The following is a 21,084-nucleotide window of genomic DNA, read 5'->3' as shown; positions in this document are numbered from 1 at the left end:
GACTTCGTATGAGGAAGTTATGATTTTTCGAAGTTTCAGCATTAGCAGTATGCAACCCGAAGTTCGAATATGAGATCGAGTGATTTCTAGCCGAAACGATCTAAATGAGAATCGAAGATCTCATCGATAGTAGTTCAATGGAAAAAAGTCATATGAAAACGGGCATCAGACGAAGAAGTTATGGATTTCTAACAAAGTTTTCCTGTCCCGACCTACTAAAAATAATATAATAGAAATAAATACAAAATTATCTGACAGAGTCTAAATGAGAGTTGTAGATCATAATCTCACCTACACGTGCATATAAAGAATGTCGAAAACGGAGCTCGTATGAGACAGACATGAATTTTTGAAGTTTGGGGCACAAAATTCGATCCTGTGTCAGAACTCACGACATGAACACTGTGTTCACGAAGTGAACTCAGAAAAATATCACATGGACTCTGTCAGACCCCACTTGTGATGACACATGCAGTGACGATCAAGCCCCATGACGTGAGCATTAGAAACTCATGATGTGAATCCAGAAAAATGGCCCTATAAATAGAAATCGAAGGGCAGCTGGCCATGGTTGCTAATTCCTTCATCCTCTCACTTCCTACACCGTCTATGGCCATTTTGAAGCACCCCCGAAGCCCCGGTACCATCGTGACACCCGAAGCAAGTCCTGAAGCCCCAAAGATCCCGAGGAGAAAAGACTTTCAAGCTGAAGCTATGCCCACGAGATGCCCGGTGTTTAAAGATATCCCAGTTTCATAGAAGAACTTCTACTTGAAGAGCTGTAGTGTTGACCGAGCATCATCTAACCAAGTGAGTGTGTAGTTACTTTCTTCTAACACATAGATATGAAGTATTTGGTATGGAATACGTGCTATGTGTTTATACATTGTTTATTTACTTGAGATGGATGCTGAATGAATGCTTTATACGAGTTTTTATATAGTTTTAAACTGTATATGTAATTTATATCTACAAATATGTTGGGTAGAACATGGGTAGATGAAATAGTTGGTGTGTGATGAAATAATGTGATAAGAGATAGGTGAGGATATAATGGTGATGATAGATAGGTGATGAATTACAAGTCTAGGCGATGTTGTGGCTGCGTATTCATGCGATGATAGTCTAACCCTTATTATGATTTATGAGTCCAGGCGATGTTGTGGCTGTGTAATCATGCGATGATACCCTAACCCTTACTAGACATATATTGAGGGATTGATCCCCGAATTAGTATTGTCTATGCGATGTAGGCGATGATCCTTATGAAAAGTTCTTAGGAACAAACATATAAGGAAATAAGATGTAAGGAGATGAGAGGTAAATATGATATAGGAGATGAACCTTAGGATAATATCTTTAGGGAAGATTAAACGAAGATAATGGGGATGGGTAATTGGGTTGATTTTTTGATGATTAAATATAATAATTTTATTATTGTGGGTTGAAAACCCTATATGCTCACCAGGCTCCCAAGCCTGACCCACTCAGTTTTCCTTGTATCATAGGTAGTGGCACAAGAGCATAAGTTGGTTGACATGACGAGAGACTTTGGATTATAGATAAGTAGTTATAAGTAACTATTGTAAGGTCTATTTTATATTGTTTATGTTTTTGGTCTGTATCGAAACATGACATCCTAAGATTTTGTTATTTAATGAAAATACATTCTCTCTGAGAAATGTTTTGATAAATGGTTATCATTTTTTTGGGACAAATTCCGCAACTGTTTTCTTTAAAATATTACTCTGATTTTAAAACAAAGCATAAACAAATCGGTCTTTTCTGGCCGTCAAAATGGGGATGTCACAGTTGGTATCAGAGCATTAGTTTAAGCAAACTAGGAAATCTGTAGGATTTCTAGACTTAAACTTAGAATGTTAAGCAATGATTGTGAGATGAGTGTCTACCATAATTTAGACACGAGCGCTAGTTTATTTTAGGAAAGTTGCCTAAAATTCTTTTATGTGCTAAATGTTATATGTTGCCATATATTATTTTTTCAGATCTATGGTATGTTGTCGACCGGATCGGGAAACCTTATGTGTTTAGGATTCTAAACGCGCGTTAACAATATTAGAACTAGCATGCAAACGTTTCGGAGTGATAAGGATGATTTGAATATCTACCGTGAATGAGGATCTAATTTCACCTTATTCAGTGTATAGATCAATATGGTAAGAACCGGAAGTGGCATTGGAAACGCAGATGAAAACAGTAATCAACCACATGTGGTTGAGCGAGTGGCTATTGTAGCAGCAATACCTGAACCAATCACAATGGCTGGAGTGCGAACAATGATTCAAGCCATGACGGCTGAACAAAAGGAGGAAATGATACATTTGTTTCTGAACAACAGGAGTAAACCCTCAATACTAGTTGAACAACCTGAGCTGAATGATAGGCAGTCAGAAGGAGGGAACTATAGTGGGACTGTTAGTCAAGCCAACCCACCAATAGATAGACGAAACAATTAGGATGGAGGAAATGACGGATGCGGATGAAAGTACAAGGATTTCATGGCATTTAAACCGCTGTGTCTATCTGGAAGCCCGACACCAGTGGAAGTTATGGACTGGATCTTCGAGATGGAGACAATGTTTGAAAGTTGCAAGTGTAGCAATAGGTAGAAGACCACTCTTGCAATTCCTTTGTTGAAATCTGGAGTATTGAGCTAGTGGAAGTTGTTGGCTAGTTCGATGCCCTAGGGGGAAGCTAGCAAGATGTCTTGGGAAGAGTTCGTAGTGCAATTGAAAATGCAATACTGCTCTGAGCAGGATCTTTTCGAAATCAACAACGAGTTCCAGAATCTGAAGAAGGGAAGATTGAGCATCACTAAATACGCTACAGGCTTTATGGAGAAGATGAAGCTTATTCCATACCTAATTCCAACTGAACTTTCCAAGGTCAAGAAGTTTGCCAATGGATTACCAGCGGACTTTGGTCCGATAGTCAAGCAAGCGACCACTCTAAAATCCGTCATCTGGGCTGCTAAGAATTTCGAGACCCAGCTAAAGGAAAAGAATCTGGAGAAGGCTGAAGTGGGCGAGAAAAGAAAGTTTGAAGGATCTTAAAGGTATAACAAGGAGAGAAAATATCTAAAGTCAGGAAGAGAAAGAGGAAGTAAAGCAAGATGGTGCGAGAAGTGCAAGAAGAAGCACTTCGGAAGATGCGATGGAGAAGTGATGTGTTATAAGTGTGGTAGGACCAGTCACTATTCCAGAGATTGTACATTCGACAACAAAAAGTGCTACGAATGTATAGATGATGGGCATATTCGAAGAACTATCCAAATAAAAACAAAGCAGCAAGGCTAGAGGCACCGCCAAAGCCAAGGGTATTCCACATGATCCCTGATGAAGCAGAAAACAATGCGAGGAATCAAGGATGAAGACTTCATATCAATATATAAAGTCTGTATCAGGAAGCCGTGCCGGATAGAGGCATAGTATAGGGTGAACTTGAACTTTTGTGTTATCATTTCAAGAATTAATATATAACCCTGGTTTTTTTATCTGATGTGTTGAATAGTTGTATGATTTATGTATGGTGACTTGGTCGACGGTGGGACAATACTTGGAACGAGTATGAGTATGTGTGAATAGTAGTAGACATCTATACTACTAGAAGCAGATGACTCACGCTTAGATCCGGGAAAGTCAAAAGGTTACCAATAAGCTAGTGATTGGTCTCATTTTATTCAAGTATGTCATTACCATTATTTCGGTAAGGAGTCCTCAATAAGGATTTATTTTGTAACTCGTGGTTGCGATTGAAATTCCAACATAGTACGAAGAGCAGATGCAGGATTGTGCACTACCTGCTCTCGAGAAGTCCAAGAGTTAGATACTCTTTCGAGGAAACATAAAACTTACAATTATTACCTAGGATGAAAAGATAACATATGGAATCATTATACAAGTCCTATTTCGTTGATAATTCCAGGACGTAATCATCCTAAGGGGGAGATAATTGTAACACTCGTAGTTCCGGGCTAGTCAATTTCGAGATGATAAGCATCAAAAAATGACTTTTTTATGGAAGATTATTTACAAGGATTAATCTTAACTAATTTATAGTATATGTTATAAGGATTCCGTACATATAAAGAACGCCAGAATCCGAGTTATAACGAAGAAGTTATGACATGTCGAAGTTTTGCGACAGAACCGACACGACACAGCGCGATGTAAATAGTGAATTTACGTTAGAGCGATATTTGGCCTTAGAGATCTAAATGAAAGTCGTAGAATACGTTAAACCGAGAGCGTGCATAAAAAGAACGTCTAAATCTGACTTTGTATGAGGAAGTTATGATTTTTCGAAGTTTCAGCATTAGCAGTATGCAGCCCGAAGTTTGAATATAAGATCGACGGATATCTAGCCGAAACCATCTAAATGAGAATCGAAGATCTCGTCGATAGTAGCTGATCGGTAAAAAGACAGACGAAAACGAACGTCAGATGAAGAAGTTATGAGTTTATAACGGAGTTTTCCTATCCCGACCTACTAAAAATAACATAATAGAAATTAAAATCAAAATTAGCTGATGAAATCTAAACAAAATTTGTAGATCTTGTTTTTACCTACGCGTGGGAAAGAGGAACGTCGAAAATGGAGCTCGTATGCGAAAGTTATGAATTTCTGAAGTTTGGGGCGCGAACCCCAACACTGTGTTAGAGTTCACGGCGTGAACTCAGTAATTATGACTTCTGGAGCCTGACAGACGCAAGTTGCGATGACGCACCTGATGACTACTGCACTCACGACGTGAATCCAGAAAATGGCCCTATAAATAGAATTCAAGGGGCAGTCAAGTTTGGTTGCTCAATCTCTTCTCTCCCACTCCCGATACCCTCTCTAAGCCCTATTTTAACCCCCCCCCCCAAAGCCCCTGTATCATCCCGAGACCCGAAGCGAGTCCCGAAGCCCAAAGATCTCAAGAAGAAAAGTGTTTCCGAGCCGAAGCTTTGCTTGCGAGAAGCCCAGTGTGAGAAGGTATCCCGGTTTCACCGAAGAAATACTACTCTTAGAGCCGTAGTGTTACTTGATCATCTTCTGATCAAGTGAGTGTATAGTCCCTTTCATATACACGATATTAATACAAGTATTGATGAATGTGTTAGATATATATAATATGAGTGATTGTATAGTCCCTTTCATATACACGATTTTAATACAAGTATTATGAATATATTAGAGATATATATATATATATATATATATATATATATATATATATATATATATATATATATATATATAATATGAATGAGTGTATAGTCCCTTTCATATACACGATTTTAATACAAGTATTGATTGAATGTATTAGATATATACAATATGAGTGAGTGTATAGTCCCTTTCATATACACGATTTTAATATAAGTATTGATGAATGTATTAGATATATATAATATGAGTGAGTGTGTAGTTACTTTCTTCTAACACATAGATATAAAGTATTTTCCATGAAATACGTGTTATGTGTTTATACATTGTTTGCTTACTTGATATGGATGTTGAATGAATGTTTTATATACAGGTTTTAAACTGTATATGTATTTTATATCTACGAATATGTCGGGTAAAACATGGGTAGATAAGTGATGTGGTACGAAAGATGTTATAGATAATCCTGACAGATGCGCCTAATGTAAAGTGTCATAGTCGTAGCAGATGCGCTTAATAGTAAATATCATAATCCTAGCAGATGCGCTTAATAGTGAATGTCATAATCCTAGCAGATGCGCTTAATAGTTAAATGACATAATCCTAGCAGATGCGCTTAATAGTGAATGTCATAATCCTAGCAGATGCACTTAATAGTTAAATGACATAATCCTGGCAGATGCGCCTAAATGATCATATTTGCAGATGCGCCTAATAGATAGTATTGATAGTCGCACCTTAAGTAGCAATGGAATTTGTGTCTATTCCTTAAAGTCAATCTTTAGGAATAAATGAATAAAGGATAGGTGATTCTTAGGGTAAATCCTTAAGAAATAAAGGAGACAATGGGGATAGGTAATTGGGTTGATTGTTTAATGATTGAATATAATAATTATATTATTGTGGGTTGAAAACCCTATATGCTCACCAGGCTCCCAAGCCTAACCCACTCAGTTTTCTTTGTATTACAGGTAATGACACAAGAGTATAAGTCAGATGACTTGACAAGACATTTTGGATTATAGACCAGTAGTTATAAATAACTGTTGTAAGGTTTATACTGTACAGTTTATGCTTTTGGTCTGTATCGGAACATGACATCCCGAGATTTTGTTATTTAATGAAAATACATTTCTTCAAGAAATTTTTTGATAGATTCTTATCATATTTTGTTTTGGGTACAAATTCCGCAATTGTTTTCTTTAAAAAGATTACTCTGATTTTATAAAACAAAGCATAAACAAATCAGTCTTTTCTGGCCGTGAAATTGGGGATGTCACACCCATGAAGGACCACAACAACCTAATCCAAGAATTGGCCCAAACCGAGGCCCACAATTTGAAGTCCATTTCTATATTGGGCCACAAGGCTTAATAAGCCCAACTATTATTGGCCCAAGATACATTCAGGCCCTACAAACCACAAACCCAAGCCCAAAACCATTAGGGCCCAAAGGTCCGAAGTCCACTAAGGCCCAAACCCTCCTAAGAGCGTACGACCAGCGTACATCTTCTGTATGCTTAGCATACTAAGCAAAAGGATTGTACGCGTAACGTACTACATATTACGCCCGACGTACAAACAGCTCATGCACCAAAATCCATTAAGTTCTTAATTCTTGATCCAACAATTCTAAATCACAGATTTGAGCTATACTTAACGTCTAAACCCATAAAGTCACTGACTTGGTGACTTTGCATGCACCAAACAAACCCAACCTCCAAAAATAGCATTATACTTCCATAAAAGTGACCCTAACTCATGCATGAACCCATTAAGACCATCAAGATGACAACTTTCTATCTTAGGGACTCAAATAACATCAAGGGTGGCAACCCCAAGTCTAAGAATCGAGTTTGAACCATAAAGTTTCATCCTTGGGACCAAAAAGGAACCACAATCCAAAAATGGTAGATCTAAGAGATGAATGATCAAGTTCAAAGCTTTATACCTTCATCAAGCTGAGAATAAGTCCTAAAAGTCAGATCCATTAGCTCCTCTTTGATTCCTATCTTTACATCAAACTTCATCTTCTTGAAAATGGATCAAACACCCTAAAATGGACTCCATAAGCTCAAAATTCCACCATGGATGATATATGATGATTTCTAGGGTTTAGAGGGGTGGAAGCTGAAGTTATTAGGGTTAGGTTATGAGATAAAGAGCTTAAATAGGGTCCAAGACCCTAAAATAGGGTTCTGATATGTTTGGAGTACGCCCATCGTACATATGGTACGCCCAACGTAATCCAGGGAACATTCACGACCATCCTAGTCAGTACGCCCATCGTACTCCAAGGTACGACCATCATATTACCTTCTTCACTAGTACGCACTGTGTACTCTTTGTGTACGTCCTATGTACTCGGCTAAGCCTGAAAACCACAAAACTTTCGAAGGTCATAACTTCTTCGTTATAAGCCCAATTCCAACGATCGTTATATCCACGGAAAGGTGACGAGAAGCCCTACACTTCTAACAAATCAAATATTTCTTAAGACCTTCTGAATAAAAATCCATTTTCCACAAAAGCCCGAACTGCCACTTTACCGAAATACCCCTAGGCTCCAAAACATGAACCGAACACCCGGAGCACTTCTAATACATCACCCGCACCCAAATGGGCCTAGGTCTTACCTTCCTAAAATCCATAATCCTTATAATGACCGACCTTCGAGCCACAACCTCGGACTAGGAGTCAATTCAGAACAGAGTGTTACACTTAATAATGATTAACTATTCAAATGTTTTATAACTTATATAATATGTTTAATAAATAATTAGTGGACAATCTACTATAAAAATGTCAATCTCTTTGAGTAGACAAAAATATAAATAACATACAAAATTCATAAAGAAAACAAGTTTAAAGGTTTTGTGTTGGTTTGACGGATTTGGACCAGTTTTAGGGCCATGTTATTATGTTAATATTTTTAATTTGTAAGTTTCTTGTATACTTTTTTTTGTATTTTTCTTGGTTGAAGTATTGTTTTAAGACAATCATTTTATCTTGTGGTTGAAACTTTAATGTAAATTAGATTAGATTCATGTTATCAATCATATGTTATAGAAACTTATATAGATAATATTTAATTAAATATTGTATATATATTTGTATGTTTGTGTTGCTTCAAAGCAATAATTAATTAGAAATCATGGATATGCGATATTATCCGTAGTATCCATGTAAGTCGCATTTAAACTGCAAATTATCTATCTTATCCCTTTATATTTTAGTATATGTTTAACATTTTAATTATAATAATAAGTGTTTTTTAAAAGATTTCTTTGATTTATTATTAATAATAAGTGGTTTTAAAATTAATGAATAATAATTATAAATAATAAAAACATACTATAAAAATCATGGATATGTCATATTATCAATGCAAGTCTCTTTTGAAATGCAAATTCTTTATCTTATCAATTTTTTTATTTAGTATTTGTTTAACATTTTAACAATAATATTAAATGTTTTTAAAAGTCTTCTTTAACTTATTAATAATAATAAGTGGTTTAAAACTAAAAAATAATAATTATAATGATAATAACATCAATTTATAAATTACTTAACATTAGTAATAAATAAATTGTATTTTAAATGAACATCATTATTGAAATTAGAAAATAATCACATTAGTAAAAATGTAAATTAATCAATCATAACAATTGTTAAAAATAATGTTAAATAAATAATTATATTTAATTTTATTAGTGAGGTAGGTGAGTTGATGTCAATGAATAATATTGTTCAAAATATTATGTCAAAGTTAATGTTAATAAGATAACCATTTTAAACATATATTTTTCAATATTTTAACAATATATTTTTAACCTACACATGTTCTTCGTCTAGTCATATTATATTATAAAGGAAACATTTTTTTCCTTTCATCACATTCATTTGAAACTCCCATGCATTTTTCCTTTCACCACATTCATTTGAAACTCTCATTAATTTTCAATTTCTTTATAATAATATGAAAGACCCCTTTTATACTTTACATTATTACTCCAAACATGCTACATGCATATTCATAAACATATTTTAAATATATGGTCTTATTACAAAATACTAGATACAAACAGACTAACGAGGTTTTTACAAAGTTTTATATATTACATAACTTTCCAGGAATTTATACACTAAATACAAAAGCTATAATATTATCTAATCTACATCTTCTAATAGTAGATAACTATACTGGATGCTTATCACTTGCAATAATTAAACACTGAGAGGGATAAGCGGTGACGCTTAATGAGTTCAATAGTAGTTACAATATAACGTTTATGCCATATATATATATATATATATATATATATATATATATATATATATATATATATATATATATATATATATATATATATATATATATATATATAACAGAAGCAAATGGGGACAAGGAACAACAAAGGCCGATGAGTATCATATAACATGCTTTCCATATTAACGAATAATCTGATTCAAAGATTTAGAATCAATGAAATACGATAATTTCAACATGATATACATCAATAAGACTTTAGTCCATGTGACATAGAAAATAAACGATTTCTGAATTAACATTTTGGCTAGCATTTACAGGATTTCAGCCCTACTTGGCCTTTTGCCAATTCCAAAGTGAATGCTTACTCATTCACTTCATGGTCAAAGGCTACATACCAGTACCAAAGTGATGCTTACTCATTCACTTCTCATAAAAGGTATAGCTCCATTATCATAATAACATGGGAAAGCACATTGCACATATAACACATAACATACAATTGCCCATATACTGAACTCACCATGAAATAAGTGAATGATAAAATGGTAATTTGGACAACAATTCGTCTCTAAAAATGAATTTCTTTGACGAAACCGGGGATTTTTGTTGAAAATCAGTCCTTGTGCGGGCAGAGTTTCAACTTGAAATGATTATTTTTTCAGGTCTTCGGTGTGTCAGGATTTGCTTCGGGTATCGGGGAGGTTTCCTAGGCTTCGGGGGGGGGGGGGGGAGGGGGGGGGGTATTAGGGTAGCTAGAGAAGGAGCGGATGGTGAGAGAGAATGAAATTTGTACCCAAAAACCGGAAGGCTTCTCTTTCTATTTATAGGGGGCTGCTGGCTTCAGAGCGCAGGTCGTTCCTTCGGACGTAGCGCGTAGGTGCGAGACGCGTGTTCCCTTCTTCCGAGCTTCGTACGTGTCATCCATGTGCGGTGCTAGGTGGTTCACTCCGGACCAGGTGGCTACGTATGCGGGGTATTCCCTCGAACGCATGGCGTTCCCTTCGGATAAGCTTCAAAATGTGTCCCACAAACTTCAAAAATTCATATCTTTTGCATATGAGCTCCATTTTTTATGCTCTTTATATCCACGCGTATGTGAGATTATACTCTACAACTTTTGTTTAGACTCCGTCGGCTAATTTTGACTTTATTTTTAATATTATTATTTTAAACAGACCGGGATAGGAAAATCCGTTAAAAATTCATAACTTTTTCGTCCGACGTCCGTTTTCGTCTGTCTTTTTGCCGTTGTACTACTGTTGACGAGACCTTCGATTCTCATCATATTATACTATATTATAAAGGAAACATTTTTTCTTTCACCACATTCTTTTGAAACTCCCATGCATTTTTTCTTTCACCACATTCATTTGATACTCTCATTACTTTTCAATTTCTTTCAAATAATCATTTTAAGTTGGTTAATCAGGTTAACTAAATATCAAATATAAAGTCTAATCATAATTAAACTAAATTTCAATATTAAAATAATATTTTTACTTCTACTTAAAAAGTTATATTTTTTAAATTTTAACATATTATACTTAATTTTTAGTTTTAATATATTGTTGGATGCAAACCATTATCATTAATTTTGGAACAATTTGTATAAATATTTAAATTATTAATTTGAATATAGTATTACAGGGTCAAATTAAATATAAATTTTAGTTTAACTTAAAAAAGCCAAAGAATATTTTATAATAGTTAAAAGTGGTTAACTATAATGTCTTTCTAATAATGATAATAAGTTGGTTAGTGAAGTTAAATAAATATCGAACCTAAAGTGTAATCATAAATATATTAAATTTTACTTTTAAAACAATATCTTTACTTCTACTTATAAAGTTATGTCTTTAACTTTTAACATATTATACTTAATTCATTAGATTTAATATTTTGTTATATGTAAACGATTATCAGTTTAAAGTTACAACTTTTAAATAGTTTGCACAAAATACTTAAATTGTTAATTTAAATATAACATTACAATGTCAGCTTAAATATAAATTCTAGTTCCACATAAAAAACCAAAGTATATTTTGTAAATAGTTAAAACTAATAAATTATAGTGATAAATGCAAGAACTAAATTGTAATCTCAATTTAACTAAAATATTTCCTAAAGAATTTTTATAATCGTTAAAAGTTTTCAAATAAGTAGATTAAAATAACTTACAATAACAATAGTTAAAAATAACTCTATATTAATTATTATATTGTTACCTTTAAAATCAAATAACAATGTTTGATGTTTTAAATAATTATAAATGATTATATTATTATCTTTAAATAAATTTTAAAAAATTAATTAACAATAACAATAACTATAAATAAAATTAAACCATATATTATATTTAATTTTATTCGTGTGTAACCCGCAGATAGAAGTCATTCAAACGATTGAGATTATGCAGTTATAATAGATGTATATATATATATATATATATATATATATATATATATATATATATATATTATCTTATAATTCAAAATAATCAATATATTATATCAATTTAGTAAAAAACATATATTTGTAAAGACTTCAACTATATAAGTGTTTCTACGCAACGCGAGGACATTCGTTTAGTATACTTATAAAAGATGCAATTTTTCTTGCACCACATGCATTTTAAACCTCCATGACTTTTCAATTTCTTTCTAATAGTTATTATAAATTGGTTAATAATGTTAAATTAATATAAAAACTAATTCTAATAAAAAAATTAACTAAACTACAATATTAAAATATCATATTTTACTTCTATTATAAAATTATCACGTTAAGCTTTTAACATATTATAATCAACTAATTAGTTTAAATATGTTGTTGTATGTGAGCTATTGTCATTTTAAAGTCACAATTTTGGTATAATTTATGATTTTATGCAAAATAGTTAAATTATTAATTTTAATAAAATGTTAAACGGTTGACTTATATCAAAATTTCAGTTAAACTTGAAAAAAATCGAGAGATTATTTATAAATGGTTAAAAGTTATAAATTATAGTGTTAAACCTAAATTGTAATCCTTTAATTTAAATAAAAAAACATATTTTTTATAATTATTAAGAATTTTCAAATAAGTAGCTTAAAAATAACGTACAATAAGAATAGTTAAAAGTGATATTATATAAAAAATTACAATGTTATTTTTAAGAAACAAAAACAATGTTTTTTGTTTTAAATAATTTTTTAAATAATTACAATCAGAGAAACTAACAATATTAATCAAATAAATTTTAAAAACATTAAATTTTTTAAACCAAATTAAAATAATTGTGAGTTTCCAAATACGTTATTTTAAATAACTTACAATAACAATAGGTAAAAATAATATTATATACAAAAATTATACTATTTCCTTAAAAAACAAAAAGAATGTTTTATATTTTAAATAATTATAATGATAGAAATTAAAATCTTATGTAAATAAAATTTTTAAAATTAATTAATCATAATAACAACAATAAATATTATTAAACCATATATATTATATTTAATTCTATTCATGAGTAACCTGTAGGTAGAGGTCCTTGAAAAAACTTTGGATTATAGAATTTTAAAAGATATCTATATTATCATATAATTCAAAATAAACTATGTTTATACCAATTAAATGTAAGATTTATTAAACGACAACGTCATTGATATATTTTAAAATATATATATTTGTAAAGATTTTAAATATATTGTTGTATTCTCTACAACACACGGGTATTCGTCTAGTATTCTAATAAAAAGAGTGCTTTCCTCAATTGAACTGATGAGGAGTCACTACTAGAAAATAAGGTATCAGAGACAGAGATGGAAAATATTCGTAGCTAATCAGCGATGGATTTACTAGGGATCAATGACTGAAATCAGATGGATCCTTAAAACCTAAATTCTACTCCGTAAATATGGATAGACCCGTCGCTAATCTCCAGTTCCTTCCCATATTTTGTCTAATTTTCAATTCCCTCTCAATACTTTCGTTCCCTCTATACCTCCCTCCCAAATTCTCCCTCTGAAAATATCTTACTCTAAATTCAACTCGCCATTCTCTTACCCTTATTTCAACTTGCCACTCCTTACCTCCAGCACCGTTGATTTTGGCTACCCCATCCCCAACCCCTAACATCACCAATTTCTGCCGCCGCCGCCACCACCCCCAATAGCGTCGATTCATGATGTTAAGTACACCTCAATTTCTCTTAGAGGCGTTGACAATGAAATTGAAACACCACATTATGGGTTCTTCAAGTTTCTGTTGCAAATCTCCATGATTCCAAGTACGTTTTGATGTTTTCGACATTGACTTTCAATACTATTCTAATCTACATTCCCCAAATCTATGTTTTTGTATAGTCAGCTTCTCATATTGTAGATATTAAGGATAATCATTAGTCAAGTGAGTAGATGGCCACAGATGAAGAATCAACGCTTGTTGATGAGAATCAAAATGGAACTCAAACACCTATTCATAACAGAGAAATTCATATTCTGATTTGGTGTTCTTGTTGTTTTACCTAGCTTACGATGTTGCTCAGAAGTTGTAGAGTACACTCAAAATTGTGAGTTTTCTTTTCTGGTTTCTACATATATTCAATAATTTTATGTTTAGTTATTGTGTTCAATTTAATCAATGTTTGTATGTAGACTGTTAGGAGTGTGTATTGTAGTGTTTCTATAGATTGTTTAAATCCGAAATAATTCATTTATATATAAGAAGTGTAGAAAATTGCACCATTTTTATCATAGAGAAGTTGGATAAACGATTATATCCTTTCCACATTTCCAGTTAATGAATTAATAGAGTTATTGAAAAAACTTTGTTAAGTTCAGTATAGAATTTGTAACAAATGGATGTCAATTTGGATTTGAGGAGTCATAATGTTAACCTTAACAGTTAGGTATATGTTTTGATGGAATGGAGTCATAGTTACTGATATTTGGTTGATTATTTTGTGTTATAAGATGTATAATGTAACTGTAGCTTTCAAGGACATGATGTAGTTTTTTATGTCAACTTTATCTTTAGAGTACAATGTAATTGCTCCTAACTTTTACATAGTTTCTTATGCGTTCAGTAAATGTTGTGGTTTATTGCAGGATGAAGATCTGGTAACAATTTCACATGGCACATTTTATACATCTTTCATAGTTTCTTCCCTCTTTGCTTCTTCAGTTGTTAGAAACAATCTTGGTAATTATTAGTCTTGCAATGCTACTATTAAATCCTTGGTTTACTTATAATTGCTAAATTTGTGATGCAATTTTGATTCTATGTTTTTCATCTCTCATAGGTATACAATGATGCCAAGTTCTTTGTACCTTGGGTTTGCTGCTTGTATATTATGGGTTAGGGAGGTACATATATTTTCTTTTGAAAATTTTAATTTCATGAATTCGAAGATGTTAAATTATTTTGGACTTGTAAGAGTAAAATATTTGTTTCTTACTATTTGACTTTGCCTTTGTTTATCAAGGGACATACCTTACATCCGTTGCAAGCCTGCAAGGATCCAAACAAATGATCACAAACTATATGAAGGAATTGTAATTAGTCACTTCAATGGAGAAGTTTGGGAAATTTTCGCTACTCACCAGGTGCTGTTTGAACTTTCACTGAACAAAGTAGATTATTTATTAATGTTATGAATCGATAAACTTATTCTTTTTGTATGGATTTTTCAGCTTTTTTTTTTGTTTTTTTTTTGAAGGGTGAAACTGTAAGCATCAATAACTAAATTGATCCCATTGAATTTGATTCTAAAAACAACTACTTATTTTCTTCTTTTTGTTTCATTTTATATATATATATATATATATATATATATATATATATATATATATATATATATATATATATATATATATATATATATATATATATATATATATATATGAAAGCCTTTTTATTGTCATGCCTTCTAAAACAAATTCATGGAGTTCTAATGCTTCCACGTAACCCACTCTTAAACGATGCATTCTGCCAACATGTCGACTCAATTCTTCATGATCGTCGCACATAACGTTCCTCTCAATGAAGAATTCACCTCCTATCGACAAAATTTACCATAGCGTAGATTCAATCGTTCTCATCTTCCCTTCTCCTTCAACGCTTCATCTTCTGCACTTCAAAAGATCCACAGATTCTCCATCTCCTCCAAACGAACATCTAGATTCGTCCCCAACAAGCAATCCGATCAAATCTTAGTAAAAAAACCCTAATTCGACAAATCATAAGTTCTTAAATCGACTGCAATTGACCAATTTATGCTTCCTTTGGTGATCGATAGACGCATATTACGATGTGTTCTTATTGAATATCCTTGGGTTTACAAGTAATTTTCATCCTTAGTATTTTCCATTGTTACTTGTTCTGATTCATGAATCTGGATGTAGATACAAGCGAATGTAAGGAAGCAAAAAATATACCACAACGGCTATCTCCCAAATGGTTGTGTGTTTTAAGTTTTGGAATCTAATCAGGGTTCATTCATTTTATTTCTTTTGGCTTGATTTAAGATTGGTGTTTGATATCAATGGAATCATTGGTATGATTGTTACGTGTTTTTTATTTTCTATGAATCTATGGTTTTAATTTGGGGTACACAAATTCTCTATGTTTTGATGGTTGAACTCAATTTCCTGAAATACAAACAAACCCATCTTCAGACATTCATCACAATGATTAGGTTGCATTGATTCGGGTATGTGTTCTATTTGACCATCTGAAAAATTTTGTAATGTCGGTGGGTTCTAGGCATTTGTGATTTCTCTTCTAATTATGTCATCAGCAATAGTATCTTCTCCAGAATAAGGTAATATTAATTTTCAAATAAAATTTTTATATTTTTCTTCCAACTACTTCACAGAGTTTCAACCGAAGAGGTCAAGGCATGCTTTATTGTCTTGCAAGTTGTTTGAAATTGGATTACAGTTTGATCGTTTATGACTTATAGCCCTAATAAGTTTTACTTGAGATGGCTTAAAAGCAACCATGATAGAAGATCTTTCCATTATGGAAACCATGTACACTTAACTTTAAGATTGAAGAAAGTTAAAATCTTGGTCGTAAGAACTAGCTAGAGAGCTATTACAACTCAAAACAACCAAAAAGACCATAAAGTCCCTTAAGTTTTACCACTAAAAGGTAAACATCAATCGAAGTTCAAGAGTGGATATTGAGGAGTTAAAGGCGAATCTAATGGATAAAGAAACTGAATTGCAGGGTATTTGAAAGGAAAGTGAGGAACCAAATTCAAAATTGAACAATCAGTTATTGTGTCCATCACTTCTGAAGGTAAATAATCCAAAATTATGGTATTTTCTTTAATAATCATGCTGCTCGGTTGTATAATTTCCTAATTGAATCAATGAAGCTCTTGACATCAAGTTTTAGAATTTTACTTTAAAGCCTTAATTGTTCTACTGGCGTAGAACACTGCATTGCGCGTATTGTTATAGCAAGATAGCTAATTTCCATCTTTCTCTTTCTTAGTAATAGGTGATCTTTATTTCGTGACACCATATTTCTTCCTGTAAATTTTTCTTAATCTAATTTGAATGTTTACTTTATTGAATGTTTTTCAACAAAATAAAAGTCATGTGGTGTATGTTTATGTCATGCATCGCCTCTTCCTGCTTGATGTTTTGGATTGAAATAAGTTCTATAAAAATCATTTCTCAACAAAATAAAAGTCATGTGGTGTATGTTTATGTCAACGACAATAGTGTAAAACTATTTTCAGTTTTTAAAGCGTTTTTATGTCTTTGTTTTGCATTTACATTTCATTCAAGGAAGTGTGGCTCGTGGATAGTTGAGGACTAGAAAGTAAAAACAAATACCCTATTCTATAGATAGTTCTATTGAGAGGCAACTTAATTTTTCCTACAGATGCATACCCGTGATGGAAATGCAAGAGGACAAAGGGGTTCTCTTTTTTGATTTTGCAAAAACTATGAACTAGAGTATATGAGAATATGGTTAGTTAGAACAATGTTTAAATATATTTGCTGAGTTTATATAATTGGGCTCGGTGTATGATTGCAGAGAATCAAAATTGGGTAATTTTCATGTGAAATTATCAAATATTATGTTGATGTAAAATGTAAATCATTAATCATATCGTGATTAATTATTATTTTTTGGTCATATGTTATATTTGTGTGTGTCGATATAGAATTTTTTTTTTTTTTGTGTGTGTTTTTCAGTTGAAGCGAATAGATGGGAATGACAATTTTGTGTACATCCAAATTATTCACCCACCAGCTTCGGTTTTGGTTAGATATGATCACAATCTCACTCTTTCACTTACAAGTAGACATAATTTGTTAGCTAAATAATTGGGATCTTTTATTTTCTTTCACTTTTGTTTTGCCGAACTCTAAACATAAAGAAGAATGTGTACACGAATGAGCATATTTAGTTTACTTTTAGTTTGACATTTTAGATTTGAAAATATGTATAATGACTTCAATTAAAGAGTGCTTAGATGTAGTATTCTCTTTTTATTTAAAGTAACTTACACCAATTGTCTAACTCTAAACATAAAGAAGAATGTGTACACGAATGAGCATATTTAGTTTACTTTTAGTTTCACTTTTGTTTTGCCGAACTCTAAACATAAAGAAGAATGTGTACACGAATGAGCATATTTAGTTTACTTTTAGTTTGACATTTTAGATTTGAAAATATGTATAATGACTTCAATTAAAGAGTGCTTAGATGTAGTATTCTCTTTTTATTTAAAGTAACTTACACCAATTGTCTAGTGGTTTTTATGAAAAAAAAAATAAACGAAAAGGATTATTTAAAAACTAAATGTTATCCCGCATGTTGCGCAATAATATATATTTATATATTTAAATTATATAATTAATGAAAAGGTATCAATTTTTTTACCAGAATCAGAATAGTGGATATGTTTTTGAAAAAAAAAATACTTTTTGTCCAATTTCACATATTTACTTGGTATCCAAACTTTTTCTATTAATTTGATCAAAATATTATGATTTTTCTAAGAATAACCATATTATTAACAAATTAGTTATGGCTTATTAATTTCTAGAATTAATGTATATCATTATTAAAACATCATTTATAAACTTCACATATCTTTTTTATTATAAACTTCACATACCTTTGTTCTCTACTAATAATAGAAACATACTTAAAATACTTCATCCATAATAACAATGTACTTACTTCTCTTGTAAGATTTAGATAATGGCGAAGGAAATACCCATATTACCCACCAAGGGTCGTGATACAAAGTAAATATGTGAAATTAACGAAAAAAGTCTGGATGCCGGGTAAATATGCGAAACTCAAAAACATTTCTGGTATTGTGTTATTTTATGTAACAAAATTTTGGAATCTTTTCGTTAACTAGGCCAAAATGTTAAAGATTTTTTTTGCCCTTTGTATTTTTCTTATTAGAAGGTGGTTGTGGGTTGTGGTATATAATAGTGCGAGTTTCTTTGTTGCTTATGAGTATAGAGAAACATCTCAACTATCACTGGCAAAATAAAACTTGAAGGTCTTTGGTCTAAATACAAGAATAAGTTATAAATACAAGAATAAGTTACGTGCCTTTGTTTGTGTGTGTACTATAGCATTCATTTTTTTTTGCTCTACCTTCCTACCTTTTTCCTTATCAAAGCATTGTGCAATGAAAGTTCAACACAATTACAACATTGTGTTATCAACTTTTTCCAATTAAAGCTATGGAGAATACCCAAAATTGCAACGTAGTTTCATTTATTTGTGTACTATATCATCATACTTCTATTTTTCTATTACAACATTGCACCTTCAATATATATCATTAATTAATACCGACGTAATATAACACTATACTTTCATTTTCTTATCCAAATTACTCTCTATGCAAATTTACAGGCAAATCCGCTATTATAAGAAGGATCCATAGAGATGTATGTATGATTGAAGCTACAAATGTGGATATAAAAGTAAACTAACAACGAACAAAAGTGAGTTGCTTTTCTTTCATTTGTTACCTCTTTCTAACAACAAAACTTATAAAATTTATGCAAATTTTGCAGACGACATCACATTGAAGCTATGTAGATATAAACATTGAAGATTCAAAACAACATAATAAAATCTTTAATTTTTGGTTATTAGCACATTGTATTTTAAACTATGATAAATAAAATACATAAATTACCCCCGTGGGTCGTGCTTAGCACGGGCCTCAAAAATTTCTAGTATATATATATATACAATAAGGACCACCATCAGGACAACCATCTCTTGCGAACGTCGCATGGCAGCTTCCCTCCTTTGCCTCCATTTGCTTCGTTCAGGGTTGTGACGCATCAATCTTGTTAGAGGATGGGCCTTCGTTCAGGGGAAAGGAATGCGTTGCCAAATAAGGGTTCTGTAAGAGGCTACCAAGTGATTGACGCTGCCAAGTCGAAGGTTGAGAAACTATGTCCCGCAGTTGTAACTTGTGCAGACATACTCACGGTGGCTGCCCGTGATGCGTCAGAAATGGTTGGTGGTCCGTCGTGGTCGGTGAAGCTTGGAAGAAGAGATTCCATTACCGCTGGCCTTGTTCTAGCAGAGACCAGTCTTCCTAGTTTTAAAGCTCCTCTTGATTCACCTATTTCCACCTTTAAAGATAACGGATTTAACGCCAGGGACATGGTTGCTTTATCAGGAGCTCATACAATTGGACAAGCTCAATGCTTCTTGTTTCGTGACAGAATATACAGCAATGGATCAGATATTGATGCTGGATTTGCTAGCACACGTAGACGTCGTTGCCCTATAAACAATGGAAACGGAAATCTTGCACCACTAGATTTGGTGACTCCCAATTCGTTTGATTACAACTACTTCAAGAATCTGATACAAAAGAAGGGTCTTCTTGAATCGGATCAGGTACTTTACAACGGTGGATCCACAGATAGCATTGTTTCGGAATATAGCAACAATCCTTCCAAGTTCAAGTCGGATTTTGCAGCAGCCATGGTGAAGATGAGTGAGATCAGGCCATTAACGGGTGAAGCAGGAGTGATAAGGAGGATTTGTGGTGCTATTTCCTAGTGCCTTGCTACTGTTCGTCATATCGGGGGAGAATTGATTTGACTTCCATTCTTTGATTTCTAGAAAATTATACTTTTTGTTTTTGGAAAGGGAACTTCTCTAACGAAGGTTTCCGGGCCAGCTTTCGCGCACCGACTAATCCCCCGCTACAAACATAAAGCTTTGCCTCATGTCATTGAGTCACTACAGGCGAACCTCCATGGCCACAAGGGCTGAGTGGTACCAGGATTTGAACATGAGTCAATAGGTTATCCACCATATCTTCCACATGCCTTACCAAGTCACCACAACCCAAGTGGTTAAAATTATACTTGTCATCACATCTTTTTTATTCATTATACTTGTCATCACATCTTTTTTTCGTTTATATTTTATTCATTAAAGTGTAAAATCTTATAACCCTACTTTCGACTATTCTGGAGGGGTAACCGGAGGTAATTAATATTTATTTTTTTATCACCACGTTTAAGGAGATTTTTAGTTATTAAAATGTTACACGATCAATGCAAATAAAAACCTTAAAGTCTCGAATACTTATTTTCAATTGTAGATACAAACAACAAATATTGGAAATT

The 21,084-nt window shown here is 32.4% G+C and overlaps 1 pseudogene; it reads left to right on the top strand.

The window, feature by feature from the left end:
• Positions 1 to 2,174: 2,174 nt before the first annotated feature.
• On the top strand, positions 2,175 to 20,509 carry LOC145039411 (lignin-forming anionic peroxidase pseudogene; annotated as a pseudogene).
• The last annotated feature ends 575 nt before the right edge of the window (positions 20,510 to 21,084 follow it).

This window comes from Lactuca saligna, chromosome 4, assembly GCF_052625555.1.
Source record: "Lactuca saligna cultivar CGN05327 chromosome 4, ASM5262555v1, whole genome shotgun sequence".
Classification (NCBI taxonomy): Eukaryota; Viridiplantae; Streptophyta; class Magnoliopsida; order Asterales; family Asteraceae; genus Lactuca; species Lactuca saligna.
This window is presented reverse-complemented; position numbering and strand designations above follow the sequence as displayed.